This window comes from Mesoplodon bidens, assembly GCF_964165515.1.
Source record: "Mesoplodon bidens genome assembly, chromosome: 4".
Classification (NCBI taxonomy): Eukaryota; Metazoa; Chordata; class Mammalia; order Artiodactyla; family Ziphiidae; genus Mesoplodon; species Mesoplodon bidens.
In genome coordinates, this window is record NC_138160.1 from 1617616 (window position 1) to 1639424 (window position 21809).

Below are 21809 nucleotides of genomic sequence, written 5' to 3' on the forward strand. Positions count from 1 at the left end.
GGCCCAGGGTCCCACTGGACGCCCCTGCACAGGAGGGATGAAGGAGGGTTACCTCCTGGGGCCCGACCGCTTCGACCCCACGGGGCTGACCTTCCCAGCATCCCTGTATAGGCGGTGCTCACATTCACTCCATGATCTTGGCCTGGCCCCTCCCTGGGCTTCCAGGTCTCAGCTAAGAAGGGAGGGGCCGATTGGGTGACGCTTAGTGTCCCTTTTTGTTCTACAGCCTTCTGCATAAATAGTTTTCATCTGAGGAGCTGTTCAGAGGCATGCAGGTGTACTAACGGGAACCAAGCAGTTGGAATGATTTTATTTCGCTGTTGTTTCACTTTATGGATAAAAGGAATTCTAGTTTCTTTACTGTTTTTCCACTTATTATACTTTTGGTCCTTATGGTATTTTGTGTTCTGATCTGGCTTCCCTTTCTGTGGTGTTTAACATCCCCAAAGGGTCAGGGTACACTCAGTGTTCTGGGGCCTGGGGGAACGGCTTGGTTCCCTGTGTTCCGTGCTTTCTTCTCAGGGTGGATGTGTGATTTTGGTGTCCTTAGCCTCATTCTCTAACAGAAACACAAGAATCATTAGGAAAACTGATGCTGAAATATGCTTCCCTTATTTTCTAGAAACAAGAAAACTTTTCCACTTAGGATCTAAGGACTTGTCGTTCTCCCTTTGTGTTTTACTTCTCTTAGTCACACCGTCTGAGCAGTCACATGCATCTCTTGGCCCTTCCTGTGATTCCAACAAGGGTCCTCACAGGTGAGCGCAGGTGCCCCTCTCTCTCTCGACGTCCTCGGGTCCCAGGTGAAGAGGAGCTCATTGTGGGGATGTCTGGCTGTGACCGGCTGTGGCTGCTGCGGAGGGAACGCGGGCATGCTCCCGGTCCTGTGTGGGCACAGCTGAGGTGCCTGGGCATGGCCCTGGCTGGCCCTCAGCCCAGCGGGCTTTGGGGCCAGACCCTGGCAGAAGCGTCCTCAGCAGCGCTCCTCCAAACTCAGTTCAGAACAGGAGACCTTGATGTGCTACCTGAGTGAGCCTCTCCAACGATGATTCCTGTGGGGACCGACTAGGGTGCCGAGACCCCCATCCCTGTCGGCAGCGGGAAGATGGCCCTGTGGGGACGGACCAGGGCGCTGACTCCTGGGGGAGCCCAGCGCAAGTGCCTTCAGGACCACACAGAAAGGACTTGCCCTGCAGGGGAAGAGGGTGCGTTAGGCTGAGCTGCGGCAGATTCCTGAGGGGCAGGTGTTTCGGGGCCTGGAGAGATAGGAACGGGAGCAGGGAGGCCCAGAAACCTGTCCCCATGGAGGTGCCCATGCTGGCATGACCATCAGGCCCCTGATGCAGCTGTGGAGGGAGACCCCACTGTGCCGGGTGGAATTGTGTCTCCAAAAGACGTGTTGGAGTGCTAACCCCCAGCACCTCGGGTGGGACCTTCTTTGGAGAGGGGTCCTCACAGAGGTGACCAGTTAAAATAAGGTCATGGGGGGGCCTGATCTCACATGGCTCGTCCAGAAAACATGCAGAGGGGAGAGGATGGAGGCAGAGATGCCCAGGGCCAGCGGGGTCACCATGGCCGGCAGGGCAGGGTCTTTACCTTGGGTCTGTCTGTGCTGGGGGGCCAGGCACAGACCCTCCTCAGCCTCGGAAGGACCAGCCCCGCCCACCTTGGAGAATAAATTTCCATTGTGCCAGCTGCCCGGCCTGTGGTGCTGACATAGCTGGGGTCTGTGAAAAGGAGAAAGTGCTTCACAGGACGTGCTGAACAAGAGTCAGATGTGAGGCTTGAAGGTCCATTATTGAAATTCTAGTAACGACTCAATTTCTCTTTGCTGTTCCCTTGGAAACGGCTGATGGTGGGGTCTGGAGTCCCTGTAGAGCCCCTGCCAGTTTCATGGTTCTGGGCTGGGTTGGACCTGCTGCTGCAGCCGAGAGGACCGGACACCCCCATGTCACTGACCCACTCGAGGTCCCTGCTTCGTCTCCACCTCCATCCCTGAGGCCAGGACTGTGGTACGTGGCAGGTCAGAAACTGCATTTTCTCTGGTTAGCAGAGTCAGATGAGTGGGGCGCTCGGGCCATTAACTTGGCGGCTGCGACCCCACCCAGTGGCTTTCCTGGGATCTTCACAGCTGACCTTGAAAGAAGAGCCATCAGAGCGAGAGTTTTAGCAAACCTGGGGAAGAGAGGGTTTCATTGCCTGCCTCTCCCCTGCCCACTCGGGGAGACTCGGGGTGCGGTGGGGACAGGACGTGCTGGGAACCCCAGGAGGCCTTCACCCAGAAGAGGCCCTGCTGGTCCCTGCCTGGAGTGGCTCGGACCAGGAATCCAGGCCGGCCCAGGGCAGCAGCACGCAGCTCGCAGGGCCCCCCGCCCCCCGCGCAGCCCAGAAGCAGGCCCCCCACGTGCGGTGGGCCCCCCGCGCTGGTGGTGGGATGGCAGCAAGAAGGGTGTGTGTGAGAGCAAAGCCGTGCGGAGATCCGGGTCTGCAGCTCCTCGCAAGGTGCGCAGTAAGAGGTGCTCCCCCCGGGGCTCGAGGTCCCCTGGCAGGTTAGGGGGTGTCCATCACGGACCTGGATCTGCGTCCCGAGGTTAGAGGTCAGGCGTCCCTCCTGGCTTTGGGGTTTGGCATCGCTGTGCAGTACAGTCCATCCCGGAACTTCTCCAGATGCCAGGCCTGAGGGACCAGCCACGGGTCGCTCTGGCCGCTGCGTTCGTTGCCCCGGAGCCCGGCCCTGTCTCCCTGCGGCCCTCACCCCACCCACACCGGGCTAGTCAGGGTCCTGGGCAGGAGAGCAGCCGCTCCTGGGGTTGAAGGAGCCGGGGGTCCAGGGAGGTGGGGGCAGAGGCCTCGGGAGGGCAAGCGCGGCCGAGTGACCTGCGGTGGGGAGGACGGTCACTCTGGCGCCCGAGGGCACGTCGGGAGCTGTGGACTGGGCAGGACGTGTGGGGTTTTCTCTCTGTTGTGAAATAGCGGGCAGCCCCTCGCCCCCTGAGCCGGGGACCCGTAGCTGGCTAGATGGGCCCACTGGATGGTCAGAAATCTGCACCGTCTCTTGAGACAGTGGCCATCGCCCACTGGGTGCGGAGGAGGGAACGCCCGACCTGCCGACACGGCCACAGGCGGTGGGACACGAGGAAAAGCTGAAGACCCCGGCTCTACTCTGAACCCAGGGTCTCGACCGGACACGGGAGGGCAGGGCAGCCTGAGGCTCCTTCTCGGCTGTGAGGTCGGCTTCAGGGGCCTCCCCATGTGGTGGGACCCTAAGAGCCTGCCACCCCGTGCGCTGGGCGCTCGTCCCCACCTGCCTGCACCTGTGTACGTGGTCACCATCCTCCCTAACCTGCTGCCCGGGGCCTCCCGATCCACGGCGGTATGGGGTGCTGCATCCATCCCGGAAAGCCCAGGTGTGAACACGGCCAGTGCCAAAGAACCACCAGCACCTTCTGTATCCACGTGACATCGGAGGGAACAAAGCCTGGTTGAACGGAGCTTTCAGAGCGAGGAAGGAGCCCCGCGGTCAGGCGCCTGGGCCAGGCCTCAGCGGCTCTGACAGGACAACGTGGGCAGAGTGGAGGGGACCAGTGGGAGAGGACACAGCTCCCAGGGTGGCTCCCCAGTTCCACGCACTGGTCAGCCGGGTGCAGTCTGCCTGGGCGGGGCGCACAGCCCTCAGTGGGGTTTGTCCCATTTCCCGACTGAATTTGCACCACGCATCCCGAGGACAGTGCCCTCACCCCTCCATGGGGAACGCGTGGGTCATTAATCACCTCTTGTCAATGGCGGGGCTCAGAGGCTACACCTAAATCAGGTCCGGGGCCCGTGTGCCACTCAGAGGCCCTTCTGGGGGTGGACGCTACTGGTCTGTCTTGTCCGGAAGCATTTAAGGCAACCACACTGTCAGATAGGAGCAAATGAAGAGCACCAAGTGGACAGACGTGTGACAGTCCCTGTAGGCCAGGCCACGGACCCACACGATTCACACACACCCCACATTCACCCCACGCTGACATAGCTCATGGGTGGTTCACATGCCTGATTTGTACACACTCCACACTTACAGGACACACACTTCGAGCACACAGTTCACACGTGATCCATGTACTCGGTTCACACATACACCACGCGGGTCCTCCCCCCGCCCCCCTCCTGCCCCCTCAGGTCCCCATTCCAACCTCCCAGCCTTGCCTGGAGACCTCACAACACTCGTCTGCCTTGCTCCCCTGATAGAAATCTAGGCCACTTTGAAATGTCACCATTTTCCTGGGACTTTTTCCACCTCCTGACCTGATGCCTATTCTGCACCACACACACAGAAGCAGGTGTGTACACACGCATGCACACAAGCACACGCACACACGTCCCCCTCTCCCTGCTGCTCTCTGTTTAGCCATCCTTGATCAAGGGTCTTCTGGGCACCTGCACGCCAGCAGCCAGGGCCATCCTCTGAGCCCCCACCCCAGGGATGCCAGCAGGGCCCGTGTGATGGCGGCCTGGACCAGCCAGCATCTGCAGGCTGCAGGCTGGGGAGGATGGGGCCCAGGGAGCTGGTGTCTCTTCCCCGACCTGAGCCCTGCGTCCAAGTTAGAGCGTGGGCTGGCCTCTCAGCTCCGCCCTACAGGACAGGCCCCCTCCTCCCGGCCGCCTCTCCTCATGTCCTGCTTCCCTGCCCCCTCCGTTCACTCTCCCCTCGGCAGGGCCTCCACCCACCCTGTGCCCCCCTCCCTGAGATGCAGATGAAGCGGAATCAGTCTCGGGCTGGAAGGCTGTCCTGTCCATCCTCATCCCTTGTTCTGCGTGTAAGGAACGGACACCAGGGCCTGGTGGCCTCAAGCCCACTGTTGTAGAGCTGGGGGTGGAGGGAGGTCAGGGTGGGAGTGCCTTGGGGTCCACAGCTTCCATCAGGGCTGAGGGAACTGAGTCACACTCTCCCGAGCTCAGGGGCACCTGGGGCCACAGGAGGTATCACTGGCCTCAAGGCCTGGGTGTCCCGGGGTCCCGCCTCTGCTATCCCAGGAGAGGCAGCGAAGGAGAGGTGCTGGCCTTCCTCATACTCTGGAACCTCGGCCGCCCTGACCTGGCATCTCCATCCCAGGACAGCCGGCCACCAGCTCGACTCAGCTGGGCAGACCTCACTCTGTGTTCAGTAAAAGACAACACGGGAGATCGTAAGAGTAACTGTGTCAGAGTAAATGTGTTTGAATGTGTTTCATCTGTGTCAGATTAAATGTGCTTGAATTAAATGTGAATGAAGTTGGGCCCTTTAGGGATGCCTGCACTTTGCTTTGTCTTGCTGAAAACAATATTTTCCCCGAAGACCCCGACACAAGGGCCATTACAAAATGTGATTCATTTTGCATGAGCTCCGACGCACTCTGCACAGAGGACCAAGCGGCTTTAGTGAGGCATTTATGCGCTGCTGTGAACGCAGCAGCTATAAGTCACGCAGGCCCCAGGGCACTTGGCCGCCTCCTCAGCGTGGGGGCCTCGTGGCTGAGGCTGGGGAGATCCTGCCCCTCCCCTCATGGCCGCAGTGCTTGGCGGTGACACCACGGAACAGCCTGAATTAGACCAGCGCGCGCTTCACACAGCACAGCTGGCCCTTGTCCAGAGACCGGCCCGATCTTTCTCATGATTATCTGGGGCTTATAAAAGGGAGGGAAACAAGAGCAGGAGGGCATACTCTCAACATAACAAAGGGTTTGTACTCAGAACGTCTGAGAAAAAGACAGATGACCCATTAGAGGGACAAGAAAAAGATGTACAGGGTTTACACAAATATTGAATCACTGTGTTATACATGTGAAACTAATATAATGTCATATGCTGATTACACTTAAATTTAAAAAAGACTTACAGGGCACCTCACTGCAGGGGAGATTCAAACGGAAACTAAACACGCAGGAAGGTGCGAGCCCTCCCGTGCCTCAGGGAATCCACATCCCAGTGAAACGCATGCCAGCCCCACAGTGGGTGCAGGGCAGATGCTGGTGAGGACGGGGGCAGCGACTACCCGCTACAAGGCCTGGAGTCACCTCGAGATGCAGCACGCCCACGCCCAGACTCTCACCCTAGAGAATCGTGGGCACTTGGGCCAGGATGTCCACTTGTGACGGCCTCACGATGGAGACGGTTCAGATCAGCCATGGGACGGATAAACAAACCAGGGACAGTCAGGGAAGGAAATACCAGGCAGCCACGAAAATGGACCACGTGGAGCCACAGGCCACGCCGTGGATGGCTCTCACACCCAAACACGGAACAAAAGAAGTCAGGCCTGATGAATGCACGGATGACGTAAGGCTTCAGACGGGCAAAGCCCAGTTCACATGCTCGTCCCCCTTGGCCCAGCAACTCCACTCTCAAAACTCTGTTTTAAAGACATGCTGGGAGAAGCCCAAATGACTTGGGTCCTGGGCCATTTGCTGGCACCATGTGAAAGAGTGGGCAGTCCTGGACAGTCTCTGGTTCACGTGGTACGGAAAGAGGAAGGCTAGTACAGGACAGCCCACGTGACAACCCCTGGTGTATAACAAACCCCCGTGAGGTGGGGTCCACTTCTCACCCTTTGCCCCTGGGCAGGCCTGAGACTGGGCTAGAGGATGCCAGGCGATTTCCAAAGCTAGGTAACCAAAGCCCACCCTTCGGGGACATTTGCCTTGGAGTGGAACCACCACGCCTCCAAGAGTCCAACCAGACACAGGGAAAAGCCAGGGAGGGCGGGGCCTCTGGCCACAGCCCCTGCGGGCACTTGGGACACAGCCACCCAGTGGCCTTGGGCAGAGCAGAGATGCCCAGTCCCCGTCCTGGTCCATCCACGCTGCACACTCTCCAGCCACGGCCCCCAGGCAACAGGAGACCCGGTCGTGGCTGCAGCACTGCACAATCCACGCACAGGTTGTGAAAGGAAGCGCAAGGAGGTTGAAACGAAAATCGACGGCCGTCTCCTGGGGGGGCGGGTCAGGAAGACCTCTGCTAACACGTCCTGCTCTATGGTTGGCTCTGGATTCCTTTATGCTTTCTACCAACAAAGAACAAAATTAAGGCAAAAAGAAGAAAATGCAATCCTGAAAACTGAAAACAAGCTAAAACAGAAGAACTAATTATGTATCAAGTTGGTGACAAGACCCCAGGGAGAAAGGCATTATTTCAAGTAACTTGAGAACACAGTGTTTTGACTGTTTATCTCCTGGAAAACACCTGAAGGAAGTTATCCTTGGAGGGGGGTGTGCGAGGGGGACCAGCCAGACCCTTCAGAAATAGAGGGGGGAAGGGCGGCGGGGGGAGGGGGGACACAGAAGGAGAGGGAGAGAGAGCGTAAGCCGGACTTTGCGGGGTGAGCATGGACGCCCCAGGACAGCGGCAGCCCAGGCGAGCCTTCCTCGCAGGGACCACGATGCTGGTGTCCCGCCCGCTCACAGAGCTTTGCGCGTGCTTCCAGGCCCTGGCGCAGGGCTGCCCTGTTTGCAGCCCCCGTAGTTCTGGGCAGTACCCTCTCACCCCCCTGTGCCTCTCCCTCACCCAGTGCGGCACCCCAAGGGCTCTTTCAGAGCCTGTGCAGGCCCAGCCCCCAGAGGCGCCTCTCTGCAGCTCTGATCTTGAGAAGTGAAAGGAGGGGCTCTGCTCGGCCGCAGCCCGAGTCACTTCTGCCAAGCTGGCGGCTTTCACGTGTTTTACTGTGAAAACAAGAGCCTCGGGAATGAGGCTCTCGTGCAGGTTCTCAGGGAAAGTGAGGGAGCGGGTGGAAGCGGGGTGGGGGTGGGGGGGCGAGATCAGGAAACAGCGGAGAAAGAATCTTCTCTCAAGGAAGGTAAACAAACCCAGGACCCGCGAGCTCAGGGCGCCAGCGGTCGCACCCCTGCCCTGGACCGAGGGCATCTCACCAGCGATGCTGCGTCAGTCCCATTGTCCACAAACCCTCACTGGCACTCAGAGACGGGGCATGAGTTCTCCAGAACCTTACGCTGGGTGCAAAGGGGACACACGTGAGCACTCGAGATTCCCGTGGACGAAGCCACATGCCCGCCCGTCCCGGGGCAGCTCTCGGCACCGGCCGCAGTGGGAAATCAGGAGCCCCTTGCTTCTCTGGGTCGGTCTCCCTGGTGCTGAGTGGCCCTCTGGCTGGCACTTCACCAGCCACATGGCACCCGGTCTCTTCTGAACATTCATTTCACACTCCAGGTCTCCTGGTCCCGAGGTCTCCCAGCTGCTGGCTTATCTCTCCTGGCACCAGACCGCCGTCCCCTCTCCTGAGATGCCGCGCCCTCACAAGGCTGGAAAGTTTATTCCCAAATCAAGCCAATATCCCCAGGAAGCGAGGGCTTTGTTTCCCTTAAAAAAAAATAAGTCTGCGCTCTATACTTGGCCTTAGAACCTCATGTTCTGACCTAGCCATCTAGATCACCATGATGCTGTTCTCACTCCATCTAGTTTTTGTTTTGCTCTGTTTTACTTGATGTTTTAATTACCAAAGCAGTGTATGCTCATTGTAGCAAGTCAAACAGGATAATGAAAAAGTTAGCCATCTCCGTGCCAGCCTTCAGACACATCTCTTTCAGGTATGATGTTAAAATCCGGTTATTATCTCTCTACATTTCTCTACATGCGTACAAACAAGAACACAATTTAAATTACACATATGAGTGGGTTCTTTTTCTGTCTTGTTGTTATTTTAAAACAAACCAGAACCCATGCTGCACCCACTACTCAGAACATTTTTTTTTTTCTCTAATACACTTCTCGGGCTGCTTCTGAATCATGCCTTTTGCTGAAAGTAAATATATTAGGAGGACCTTTTGAAAGTGACTGTACATCGAAAATATGAAAACGGGCAATGTCATGTGGTTTAACCTAGTATCTGGAGGGCTGACTCTGTCAGCCCTGTTCTAATGCTTTATAGGAGTGAAATGGTTACTTCAAGGGCTACTTACCTACTGCAACAGACATTGTCAAGCACTCATCAGTACGGAGGCTGCAAAGGACACAGAGCTTTATCCGGGGTCTTGAGGATTGCAATTCGGGAGACACAGACTCAGGTGAAACCAGAAGAGTGTTTCAGGGAAGAGAAAGAGTCAGGGGCTCGTAAAGACAAAAGCCACAAGTCTGTTCTTGTTGCCTGGTGAGAACTGTGATTGACTCTGGTGGGAAACATTTGTCCTTAAGGAACCACGAATTGCTCTAGGGTAGGGGGTCCCATAAGTACCTTGAGTTTCTGGCAGATGTCCTGGATGCCTTCTGAGGATAATAAGTGGTCAAAGGTCAGATTCCACCCAGGCTGAGATATGCCTGAGGCCTGTCATGCCTGAGGTTTTAGATTTCCTGTTCTGATTAAGAAAAGGTCTTCCAACTTCTAGGTTGTAAAAATATTATGTTAAAAGTTCCTTCTGAGGACTCTGTTACGTCATGTCACTGCTTAATCTTCAAGCCGTTGAGTCTTACTTCGTGGAGAGTGATGGGGAGTGACCACGAGGGATGGGGAGTGACCACGAGGGATGGGGAGTGTCCACGAGGGATGGGGAGTGACCACGAGGGATGGGGAGTGACCACGAGGGATGGGGAGTGTCCACAAGGGATGGGGAGTGACCACGAGGGATGGGGAGTGACCACAAGGGATGGGGAGTGTCCACGAGGGATGGGGAGTGACCACGAGGGATGGGGAGTGACCACGAGGGATGGGGAGTGTCCACGAGGGATGGGGAGTGACCACGAGGGATGGGGAGTGACCACGAGGGCCCTGCTGGCACTTCAGCGCCACGTCCACCTGCAGTGTCCAGTGACCTCAGCCTCGGGTCTCAGGGCCCGGTGGCCTCCTCAGACATCTGCATTCCCAGCTCGCTTAACCCTCATTTACTCTTGATCCAGATTAAACCAGGAGAGTGCGCATGTGCATACGGCCCTTCCCACCCCAATTCCTTCAACTGCTGGAAAGTATACTTAGAGAATAACAAATTCTTAACAGCACAGGAAAAGAGAGGGGCCTATCCTGTCCAGGAGATGCAACACATTTCTGAAAACTGTGGAAGAGATGGTATCGGGTTGAGCCAAAGAGAGGAACTTGCAGCCCCCAAGCTGGCAGGAGAGCCCACGGAAGGTTGGAGCCAGTCAGGGGTGAGGACACCCGGGTGACATGCCCACAGAAGGGTCAGAGAAGGGGCGCTGCTGACAGGTGCAGAAGTATACCCTCTTCCCCTTGGGCTGTTGATCGAAGCAGAGGGAGCTCAGGGAGCAGGAAAGCCCCACGGATCATTCAAACCTTCACTGGAGACTCGAGACCAAATAAATACGACAGTGCAGGAAGGCAGGGTTCCCGGGAGCCAGGGGAACAGGGGCCCCTTGCAGAGTGTACTCCTGTTCCCCCAGGACAGACCCTCAGCTGCCCCGGGACAGAGCCTGCAAGCGTCCTGCTCAGACCAGAGCCTGCAGTGTTGGAGAAACAGAACCTCAAGGGGACTCAATCCTACCCACAGTGCAAACCCAGCCCCGTCTCCAGGTGATCGGTAAAACTGGTGCTGAAATTCAGCCTCTGCACACTGGTGCCAGATTAAATCTTGGAGATAGAGTTTTGGGTGAAGTAGAAAGAAATAGCTTCATAGCTTTGCCAGGCAAAGGGGGGCCGCAGCAGACTAATGCCCTCAAACCTGTTCCCCGCTGGAGGGGGTAGTGAGGAGCTTTGTAGGAGTGGTTCAGGAAGCAGGGCGTGGTCAGCTCGTGGGCACTCTTCTGACTGGTTGGTGGTGAGGTCATCGGGAGTCAGCGTCATCAACCTCTGGTTCCATCCAGTCCGGGGTGCACGTGCTTGTGGCCAGCAGGTTCCATCTGGAGGGTGTCTGCTTCCTGCAGAGACAACTTAAGAAGGTGTGACGGGCCTTTATCTGTATCTTTCAGGGAACTGGGAGTTCGTGATTCTGCGCTGATGTGACACAATTATAATCTAAATTGTTACCAGTCCCCCAGCCCAACAGCTATTCTTTGTTTCTATTGATACATCTTCACTTTCCCCATCATCTACCCTTGAGTCAGCCTTTTACTTCAAAGACAAGGACGCAGGGGCTTGTACACAGTTTCAAAACCAGCAGCACAGGGGACTCTAGGACACACAGAGTCCAGGGGCCTAAATATTATTACAAATATTTAAATTAGTGTCTAAGTGCTATCAGAGAGTCTAACACATTCATAAAATTAAAAAAATAAAAGGCCTCACCAAAAAGAATCAGAGAAAGATAAAAACCTATCAGAAATGAGAAGTAAGATTCCCTCCATCCCAACACAAAATGCAAGAACAGGGCTCATCCATGGTGCGAATGTGGCTCGAGATCAAATTAGTGGAATGAGCCCATCAACGAGTCCCTCAGGACACAGACACGGTCACTTGGCCCAAGGGGTCTGGCGCTTCTCTGGGATTTCCAGGAGAGAAAAGTGGAGAGAATAATCAGATAAATCATGAAAGTTCTGAGAGTTGAAGAGATACAAACCAGAAGATTTGACTCCATGTGGACTAGAGGTTAGGATGGGAAAAGCAGCCTGAGACCCTCTTCACGCTCTGGGCCTGTATCCCACCTAAAGTTCGGAGCACCGACGTCAAAGTCAAAGTCCCAATATCTTCCAGAGAGGATGAACAGCCTACCTAAGAAGGAGGAAAGACAAAGTTGCCTCAGACTTCCCGTCAGCAACACTGTACACCAGACAAATAGTGAGCCTTGGGGCAGGGGCAGGTCCAGCATCCATCACGATTAAATCCAGCTCCTCCTGGACTTGACTGTTTCATTTCTGGGTACGTTTCTTAGAAACACACTGGCTCATGGACACAGAAGGACGTGTACAAGGGTGTTCTCAGAAGCATTGTTTATGTATGAGTGAAAAACTAGAACACGAATATCCATGAGTAGGGAAAGGTAAATAAATCTTGCTAAGTCCTTCTGAGACAGTATCCTGTGGCCATTTAAAGGAAGAAATAGCGTCACGTGTACACGTGTGGAGAGGTTGTCAAGACAGCAAGGGTGCGATTACGGAACAGCAAGATCCCATCTATACTTGAAAGTATTTTGACACACATACGGGCATGTATTCATACATACGCACATATGCACACGTGCACACACATACACACACACGGACACAAAGGATCAGGAGAACAAACACAGACCTATGACCAGAGACGACTTCTGAGGCCTCCACTGACCTGCTTGGGTGGGGAGATGTTCTCTCACTTTCTATTTAATGAACTTCTACATCATTTAATTTTTGCGCTACAAAAAGAAAACCTAGTAATAATTGTAAAACCCTCTAATAAACTCTGCCCCGTACTCTGATGAGGCCTCTGATACCCAGTCTATCCTAGAGGTAGAGTTTATTTTGAGAAGTGCAAAGTCTTATTGAAAAGTATTAAAAATTAATATCAAGTTCAAATCCAGAAATGACTGTCACATGGGCAGTAAATTCCACATTATTTGAACTCTTTTTTTTTTTCTTTTTTTTGCGGTACGTGGGCCTCTTACTGTTGTGGCCTCTCCCGTGGCGGAGCACAGGCTCCGGACGCGCAGGCTCAGCGGCCACGGCTCACGGACCTAGCCGCTCCGCGGCATGTGGGATCTTCCCGGACCGGGGCACGAACCCACGTCCCCTGCATCGGCAGGCGGACTCTCAATCACTGCGCCACCAGGGAAGCCCCTATTTGAACTCCTGAGTATCCTTTTCTTCCAAACACATTTTTCATCCAGAATATGAACAGAGCGCTAATTCTTTACAAAATGTTGTGTTTTTTTAAAGTTAAAAAAGCCCCTTCTTGGATAGGGTTTGGCAACAGAACAAAATGAAATCCCTTCCAAATTAAATGTTTTACTGTGTCCACTTCCCTAATGAGAAGCTGGCAGGACCCATGGGACTGAAGTGCGGGCAGAGGAAAACCACACGCGGTTTAATTTATAGGAGAGAAATCCAACCTGATGCATTTTCAAGTTTACGACATACTGACCCAGGGATGTGACGGGTGTGGATGTCACAGCCCATGATATTCTGCTGGCTTAAAACCCGGCAACATGGATGACCCAGCCAAGGTGGTCTGCGGAAAGTACCAGCGAGTAGTGAAAGTAAATTACGTAGTGCAGAAGCGTGTGGATTTTAAAGGGAGAATCAAAAATAAGTATTCCCAACAGGTGGACGTGACACTGAGCTGACCAGCAGGGCGGTGCCCGCAGGGACGGCATCTGGAGGAGGCCGAGGCAGCCCGCTGGGGCGCCCAGTGTCCAGAGAAAGGCCTGCTCTGTTGCTCCTGCTCTAGCTGTCTGCAGCGGAGGCTCAAGGGAGACCCCCAGGCCCTCCTCCTTGGGTGCACGTTAGGGTCACGTGAACTCATTTTCAAGCTTCTGGTGGCTGTTCAGTCCTCTTACTAAGTCGGGGAAATCTGGCCTTTTCCCGCGGGGCCCAGCCCCACTCCTACAACTGGGATTTGGGGAGGAAAAGGGCCGGCCCTGGGGGCGGGGGAGGGGCTCATGTCACCGTCTGGTCAGTCCAGGCTCGCCAGGCAGTAGGGCCGTCTGGGTGTCCTCAGCCCCCTGCCCTCCGAGGCCTCGTCTGAGGAACCCTCAGGGCACAGATGACACTGAGTTCCCACAGCTCCGGGGACACCCTCCTCGTCCCCTCTACAATTGCAGGGACTACAAGTGCAGTGGCCTCCCCCAGGCCCGTGACTCCCTGGGCGCATGTGCTCGGACCCCCGGCCAGCCATCCAGGTGCACTTGAATGCCAGGTCCTGCTGCTCCAGGCGTGTCCATGCGCCCAGCGTCACACCTCCTGGGCACCTGTGGAAGCAGCATTTGCTCTGGCACTGTCTCGCCCCCGCTCGCTCGGGAACCTGGCCGGCCCGCTCCTGGGGGTGAAGGCATCACGGAGTCCCTGCCTCCTTGGGGCTGGGCTGGCGGCAAAGGGCAAGGCCCAGCTCGGTCTTGGCTGTGGACACCGTTGGAGGGACCCAGGCTGGACACGTCACACTCCTGGGCCACTAGGGGAGCACATGTCCCCCCAGAGCTGTGTGAGAGTGAAGGAAGGAAGGCGCCCTCCCAGGGGACCCACTTCTCCAGGTGCAGGTCATACGTCGCTGGTGGAGAGGAAGCCATGCGTGTCCACGGAGGGCAGTGTCCGTGTACGGAATGGGCGCCACCACCCAGCGCCGCGCTTGTTCTCACTCAGAGAAAAATATGCTATAAATTTCCCATTACAGCAAAATCAGTGTCTTTTTTATTAAGAATGTCACAGAGCCAATTATTTGTGTTTATGTCACCGTTGTGTATGTTGTTCATTTTAGACCAAACAGCACTCCCACTTTGCTGCAGGAAGAGCATGTGCTGGTTTGAAATGAAACCAAGGAGCTGAAAAGTTGAATGTGCCTGGACGGTGATGAGCAGTGAGCGCAGCAGAGTCTCCACGGGAGGGAGAGGAGAAGCGGCGCACCTGCCCCCTTGGGTTTCCGGACAGGAAGAGCGAGTCCCTGTCTGCAGACACGGGTGTGCTGGGGAGCCCTGGGTGACGGGGCCTGCCCTGTCACCCCCCCACCGGCTCACCCGGATGCCCCCACGACCACCGTGACCGCCGCCAGGTCCGCCCCGGCTGCGCCCACTTCTGGATTGAGGGCGTCTGGGCTGAGCCCCGACCCTGCTGTTGGTTGTCCAGGCCCAGCTCAGACACTCAGGGGCTGCCCGGGACTGAAGCTTCCAGAAAACCCTGTTTGCCCAGGGAGGGGAGGACAGAGCCGGAAGAAGCCTGCTCGCCTGCCCAGCACAGCGTCCAGCCAGAGCTCGCGGTCACAGGTGGAGCTGCGACTGCGGGCGCCCGGCCCGCAAGGATGGAGACTTGCTGGAAGTGGGACTGCAGGAAGGGGGCCTGATGGGGCGGCCAGAGTAGAATGAACCAGCCAGCTTGGTCCCTTCACTGCCCCCAGGCCTCAGTGATGGTCTCTCAGCCAGGGGCCCCGCCTCCTATGAGGATGGCCAGGCATCCAGTCAAGGACTCACAGACTCAGTGCCGCCACCATGACCGTGATGGCTCGTGTCCACCAGCCAGTGTACGGCTCCACAGCCACGCATGGGTGAGGGCATCAATGGGACAGTTCAGTCCCAACACAGTCACTGTTCTGACCAGTTCCCGCATCTGTGCTCACAAGGTCTGGACGGGGCGGGAAGCAGGCAGACTTGGGATCCCTAGGAGGCCCCTTCGGGGGGATTTTCCCAGACGTTTAATTTATTCAAGTTCTATTTTACAGGAAAATATTTGACGATTATGTATGGACCCATGGACTGAGACACCTCTTGTTTGTTTTGTTTTTCTTTAATTTCTGATTTTTTCTAACAAGCACTCAGAAAGGTTAGAAATCTGAATTCTCTTGACCCCTGCATCATGGGGGTGAAGTCCAGCCCCTCCGAGAACAAGAGTGGAAGGAGGAAGACCTCCCTGCTCCATGGGGAGAGGCAGAGTGCGGACGGGATGGGCCGTCTGCTCCATCCTGACGCGCTCAGCAACCTCTCCTTCCTCCAGGGCTGGATGGGCGTCCGTTCTGTGAACAAATCTCCTTTCGCTGCACCTAGTACAACTGAGAAACTGCATAGAAAATATTTGACAGCCACTTTTACGTATTAAGTGAGGAGAACCTTAGTATTTAGTTACACTTACCATTTTCTGAAAAAAAAGAATTCAAAATAAATAAATAAATAAAAGGTACTATTGGGCTTCCCTGGTGGCTCAGTGGCTGAGAGTCTGCCTGCCGATGCAGGGTACACGGGTTGACGCCCTGGTCTGGGAAGATCCCACATGCCGTGGAGCGGCTGGGCCCGTGAGCCATGGCCGCTGAGCCTGCGCGTCCGGAGCCTGTGCTCCGCAACGGGAGGGGCCACAACAGTGAGAGGCCCGCGTACCGCAAAAAAGAAAAAAGAAAGAAAAAAAAAAGAAAGAATTCATTTATGGAAAAAATCACCAGTCCCAAATGCATCTGTTCTATGACAGTGACATTTTCTCTGTCACTTACGGGACTTTTGACCTTGGGCACATTGCTTAATGTGCACATTGCATGCCTTGAACTGCAAGTTCCTGGGTGGTGAAGTTGGGATCATGATGGTCACCCCACAGTGTTTGTGAGGAAGGTGGGCGATGCTGGAGCAGCAGTGGTGAGAGTGTGGATGTTCTGAACGTCCCGGTTCACGTGCTCTGGCTCATCAGATGGCGCCCTGGGGAGCCTCTTTAGAGGATTAAATACGACGGTTCATGCCAACTAACCAGCCCTGGGCCTGGCTCAGAACGAGCAGCCAACAGTCTTAGCTGCACTTGTGATCCTGGGACAAAATTTGAATTGATAGTGAAGGAGAATTCAGCAATGTCATCGGAGAAGGAGGGGCTCCAAGAGGGGAGACGTCAGGACCTAACAGGCTGGGGGAGGGGTCGTGGGTGACCGAAGAGCCCACTCGGGCAGCAGCGTGGACAGCTCGGGGGAGAATGCCAGCACGTTTGCCCCACAAGGAATCCCACACGTCAAATACAGAACTGAGACTGGGACTTCAGCGGGTGCCGAAGAGCGCGTCCTCCAGCAAAAGAGCAAAGCTCTGCTGATACTGCCCAGGGGACGCAGCCCAACCAAACACACGTCCTTTCCCGTTCCTGGTACTTCCTTCTTTGCCCATCAGCTTCCTCTAAAAGATCAAGCTCACATGGTGGGTCTAAGGCAGTGCTTGTCAGGAAAAGGACGCCCCCTGGGACCGCAGGGGAGCCTCCTCCCCAGGACCCACCTCCTTGGTCGGCCGCGTGCACCCCTGCGGAGCCGACCTGCAGGTGCACTGTCCCGGCCGGGGCCCACACTGAACCCACCTGAGACTTGTACGTCTTGGCAGGAGAGCAGGAAAGGCAGCACGGGGGCCTTGCTGCAGCAAGGTGGGCAGGGTCAGGATTAGAAACCAGCCCCTGGGGCACATCCCAGGTCAAGAACCCGGCAAGGCAAGGGGGTGGGGGGCTCCAGGGGCCGAGGCAGGAGCATGGTCCTGAGAAACGCCCCAGCACCGAGGTGGGAGCAGGATGGGCTGCAGGACTGGTGCTCCCTGGACATGGTGGACCCCAACCGTGGCCAGAATTGTGTCTAAAGTGTGAGTCAGAAATGAATGTGCTGTGTGTTGAGCACAGGAAGCTGCCGAGTTTGGGGGGTCCCGGGGGCAAGGAGACGGGCAGACCACCTCCTGTGTGCAGCTCACTCGCAGGCAGGTCCGATGGTTTCTGCTTGTTACCAAAACAAGCACAAGGAGGAAAAGCAGGGGTGACCCAGGACCTCACTGCTTCAGCCCCCTTGAGCGGCTGTAACAGAATACAGAATGGGGTGGCTTAAAACATCCGGCATTTATTTCTCATGGTCCTGGAGGCTGGATTTGCAAGACTGAGGTGCCAGCTGATGTGGTTTCCCATGAGGTCCCCCTTCCTGGCTTGTAGGTGGCCACCTTCTCGTCCTCACGTGGACCTTCCCCAGTGTGCACGCCAAGGGAGTGGGGGAGTTTCTGGTGTCTCTTACGAGGCCACTTATCAGTTCAGGGCCCCAACCTTACGACCTCATTTACCCTAATCACTTCCTTAGTCTCTTCTCCAAATACAGTCTCACTGGGGTTTAGGCTGCAACACATGAATTGGTGGTGGGGGTGATGGCACAAGCTGTCAATCCACAGCATTTACTGAGTTTGCCATGTAAGTGCCATTAGCCATGAGACCTGGACTCCTAACTTTCCTAACTTCTTTGTCAAATTGGCACTTGCCCTGGGCATCCCCTTCTCAATCTGTGTCCCATGTGCCACCTCGGAGGGGTGCTGGAAACTCTGCTCCAGATGTTCCAGGGGGCAAGTATTCAACACAGGGAGAGAACCTAGGGAAGGGAAAGGAAGGAAGGGAGGAAAGAAAGAAGGAGGGAGGGAGGGATGGGGGGCTTCCGGTACCTGTGTGGTGACGCCTGTCACTGAAATCCCAAATGCCCACATACTCTGAAAGTACAGCCATCAGCAAGCAGAGCACATAAAACAACCCACAAGAAACCAGAAGACAGAGAGAACATGACATAAATTCATCTCACATGTAATAGTGAAGTAAACCCCTGAAAGCAGCATGGTTGGAAATTGCTCAGAGGGGAGGAGAGGGTTAGCAGTGTCCCACAGGCGGAAAGGCAACTATAACACTAACCAGAGGGGAAGTTTGCACCCTGGCTGGGTGGACACAAAGAAGTCAAAAGGAAGGTGCCTGAAAAGTGTGCAGCTTTGTGGGCTGCTCCAGGGAGAGGCAGGTGCCTGGGAGGGTGACGTCCCTTAGATGCTTGATGGTGAAAGGAAGGCAGGAAGTAGCTGAACATAAGGCACTGCTGAGCTATGATGCTCTCCAAGGATCAGAGCAAAATAGACCCCAACGTTGCCATTTATTAAAGAGACTGCACTTCACTCTAGCAAATAAAGGGGCACTCTTGAACTAAGAACTTGAGTAAACCCTCCAGACCTCTACCACATTCTTTTTAAGTCATAAGCTAATGCTGGCCCAGGAAAATACATAAACAGTCCTGAACAAAAGCTGTAAGAAGAAACTATAAAACTGTAAGACTTATAAAATTATGATAAGAAAACAGAAATTGGGAATAAAAACATTCCAGCAGAAGAAAACTCTACCTCAAAAATTCCTCAAAGCAAATGAAAAGTGTAACACAACAGTCCAGCATAAATTAATGTGATTAAACAAGAAATTGGATACAAGAAAGGACATCACAACTCAGAAGGTCAAAACTCAGAATATAAATGGAGAAGCACAGGGAGGTGTAAAATAACATCTAACAAGATTTATAAGTAAGACATTGAAGAAAAAGATAAAAATCATAATAGAAAGAATAAATTATAAGGTGCACAAGGGAAAATATATGCCACCAAAACTATAGTAAGAGAGAAGACAGAAATAAAAAGATTCCCCCCCCCAAAATTAAAACTAAAATAAAGGAGACAAAAAAGTGAGAAAACAATAGGTATAACAGCCTATCAAAGAATACACAGCACACACGTAATTAGAGTATCTGAAGAGCAAACTAACACAATGGAACAAAACTCATATTTAAATCTATAATTAAAGAAATATAAAGGAATCCAATTTTACATATTGACAGATGTTGTCATATACCCGGAAAAATGGAGTTGGAACCTTAAAATTAAATACAAAATTGGTGGGATGCAGCTGAAGCAGCTCTTACAAGGAAACTTGTGACTTTAACACCAAAATCAGACATAAAGAAAAGTATATCATCAGTTACCTTTGCTTCCTCCTTGAGAAGTTAGTAAAAGAAGAATATTGAGGTCAAGGTAAGTAGGAAAAAAGAAATAATAAAAACAAGCAAGAAGATAAATGAAATATAAAACAAACAAGAGAGAAAATCTACAAAGCCAGAATCAGTTCTTTGTAAAGGTTAATAGAATTGGTAAGCCTTTAACAAGACAGACAAAAAAAAAAAGGGAAAGCACAAACCATCAACAGCAGGAATAAGAGGACATCACAACAGACCCAGCAGACACTGGAAGCACAATGGGGGATGTTATGAATAATTTTATACTCATACATTTGACAACTTAGATAAAGCAGTCACATTCATTGAAAGATACAAATTACCAAAACAAACTGAAGAAAAACTAGAAAATTTACATACCCTGTATGTTAAAGACATTGAATTAATAATTAAACAACTTCTTACAAAGAAACTAAACAACATTTTTAATAAAGAAAATTCCAGGCTGAAATTACCTCACTGGTGAATTCTAACAAGCATGTGAAGGAGAAATAATATCAACCTTACAAAAACTCTTTCAGAAATTAGAGGAGGAGATATCACTTCCCAAAGTATTTTATGAGGCTACTATAACGAGGATTTCAAAACCAAAGACATAAGAAAGTAAGTTTATAGAACAATATCCTTCATGAATATAAATGTAAACATCATTAACAAAACATGAGTATAGGGCTTCCCTGGTGGCACAGTGGTTGAGAGTCTGCCTGCCGATGCAGGGGACACAGGTTCATGCACCGGTCCGGAGAGATCCCACATGCCACGGAGCGGCTGGGCCCGTGAGCCATGGCCACTGAGCCTGCGTGTCCAGAGCCCGTGCTCTGCAACGGGAGAGACCACAACAGTGAGAGGCCTGCGTACCGCAAAAAAAACCCCCCAAAAAACCATGAATATATGAACTTCAGTAATATGTAACAATAAATATACCAAGATCTAGTTGCATGTATCCTGGGAATGCAAAACTAGTTTAACATGAGAAAATCAATCAATACAATTCACGATATTAAGAGATCAAGGGAGAACAATTATACAGCTATTCCAATAGATGCAAATAAACCATCTGACAAAATGCAACATATTTTTATAATGTTTAAAACTCTTAGCAAATGAGAAAAGCAGATTTCTCAATGCGATACAGAGCTCTCACAACTTCTGATAAATATTGTTTCAGTACAAGAGGTCTTAGCCGGTGCAATAAGACAAGAACAAGGAAAAAGAAGTCAGATTCAAAATAAAGAAGTAAAAGTACTGAGTGAAAGAAGCTGAATACCAACTAGTTTATACTAAATTATTCCATTTATATGGAATTCTTGAACAGGCAAGACTAAGTTGTGCTGATAAAACCAGCCCCTTGGGTCCTGGGGGAATCGTGGGGTGGAGCTGATAGACAGTTCACTCAAGACTTGAGCACTTCACTGTGTGGAAATCAGTCCCCATTTCCAGAAAGTCCACATCTGTTTTCTCAGAAGCGTGGGATAATATTAAATTTTATTTTTTTAACCCTATCTGTGCTCTGTGAGTTTTCTGAAATGACTATGAATTGTGTTTATAATTCAATGATCCAATGTAATCCAAAAAGTACAAATATGATCTGAGATGCTCTCAAGTTACAAATTCTTAGCAAAGAGAAATTTACGGTGACCTGTCTTCAGATCTATTAGAGAGCTCTTTCTAGAAGAGTGAGGTCCTTAGAATGAACTCAGGTCAGGAAGTAAGAGGTGGGAGGAGCCAGGCCCCTGACCGCCATCGTGTTACTAAGAAGTTGGACCTAAATCCTGAGCATGCATGAAGGTGCTGGTCAGTGCCACCTCCTCAAATCAGACCTCGGAGGCAAGGACCGCAGGGCTGGCATCTTACTCAGCTAGTGTCTCCCACCTTTTCAAAGGTCACGTTATCTCCTTTCTTCTACGGTTTAGGGTCCTCTGGGGGCCTTTCCACTGCCCAGGGTCTCCTCCTGCCCTCCAGCCAGAAACATGGCACCTGCGGGGTAACCACAGGCTGCAGTGACCACAGGCTGCCCTGAAGACAAACCCCTGCCCACTGCTATCTGTTCCAAGCCAGCCATATGTCCTGGAGAGGGCAGGATGTGTGTGTACATATACACGTGTGTGTGCATGTATGTGCACATGGTGTATGCATGAGTGGGTGCATGCATGTGTGTGCACGTGTGGTGTGTGTGCTTGTGTATATGGTACCTGGCACGTGCGTGTGTACATAAGTGTAGGTGTGTGCACATGTGAATGCATGTGGACGCATACAACCATGTATGTGAGCATCCATGTGCACACCTGTGCGTGTTGTCTGGGTGCCTTTTCCCAGCTCATCCCCTGTCCCCGGCGACCAGCAGCTGAGGTCTGTGGTGGGGACGTTGTTTCCGTCCTCTAAGCCCTGGGGGCCCGGTCTCCCCAGATACCCGGACAAATCAAGCCGGCTTGGCTGGGGGTGACCAATTCCCCGAATTTACTTGTTTCTCCTGAAAGCAAGCTTCTGT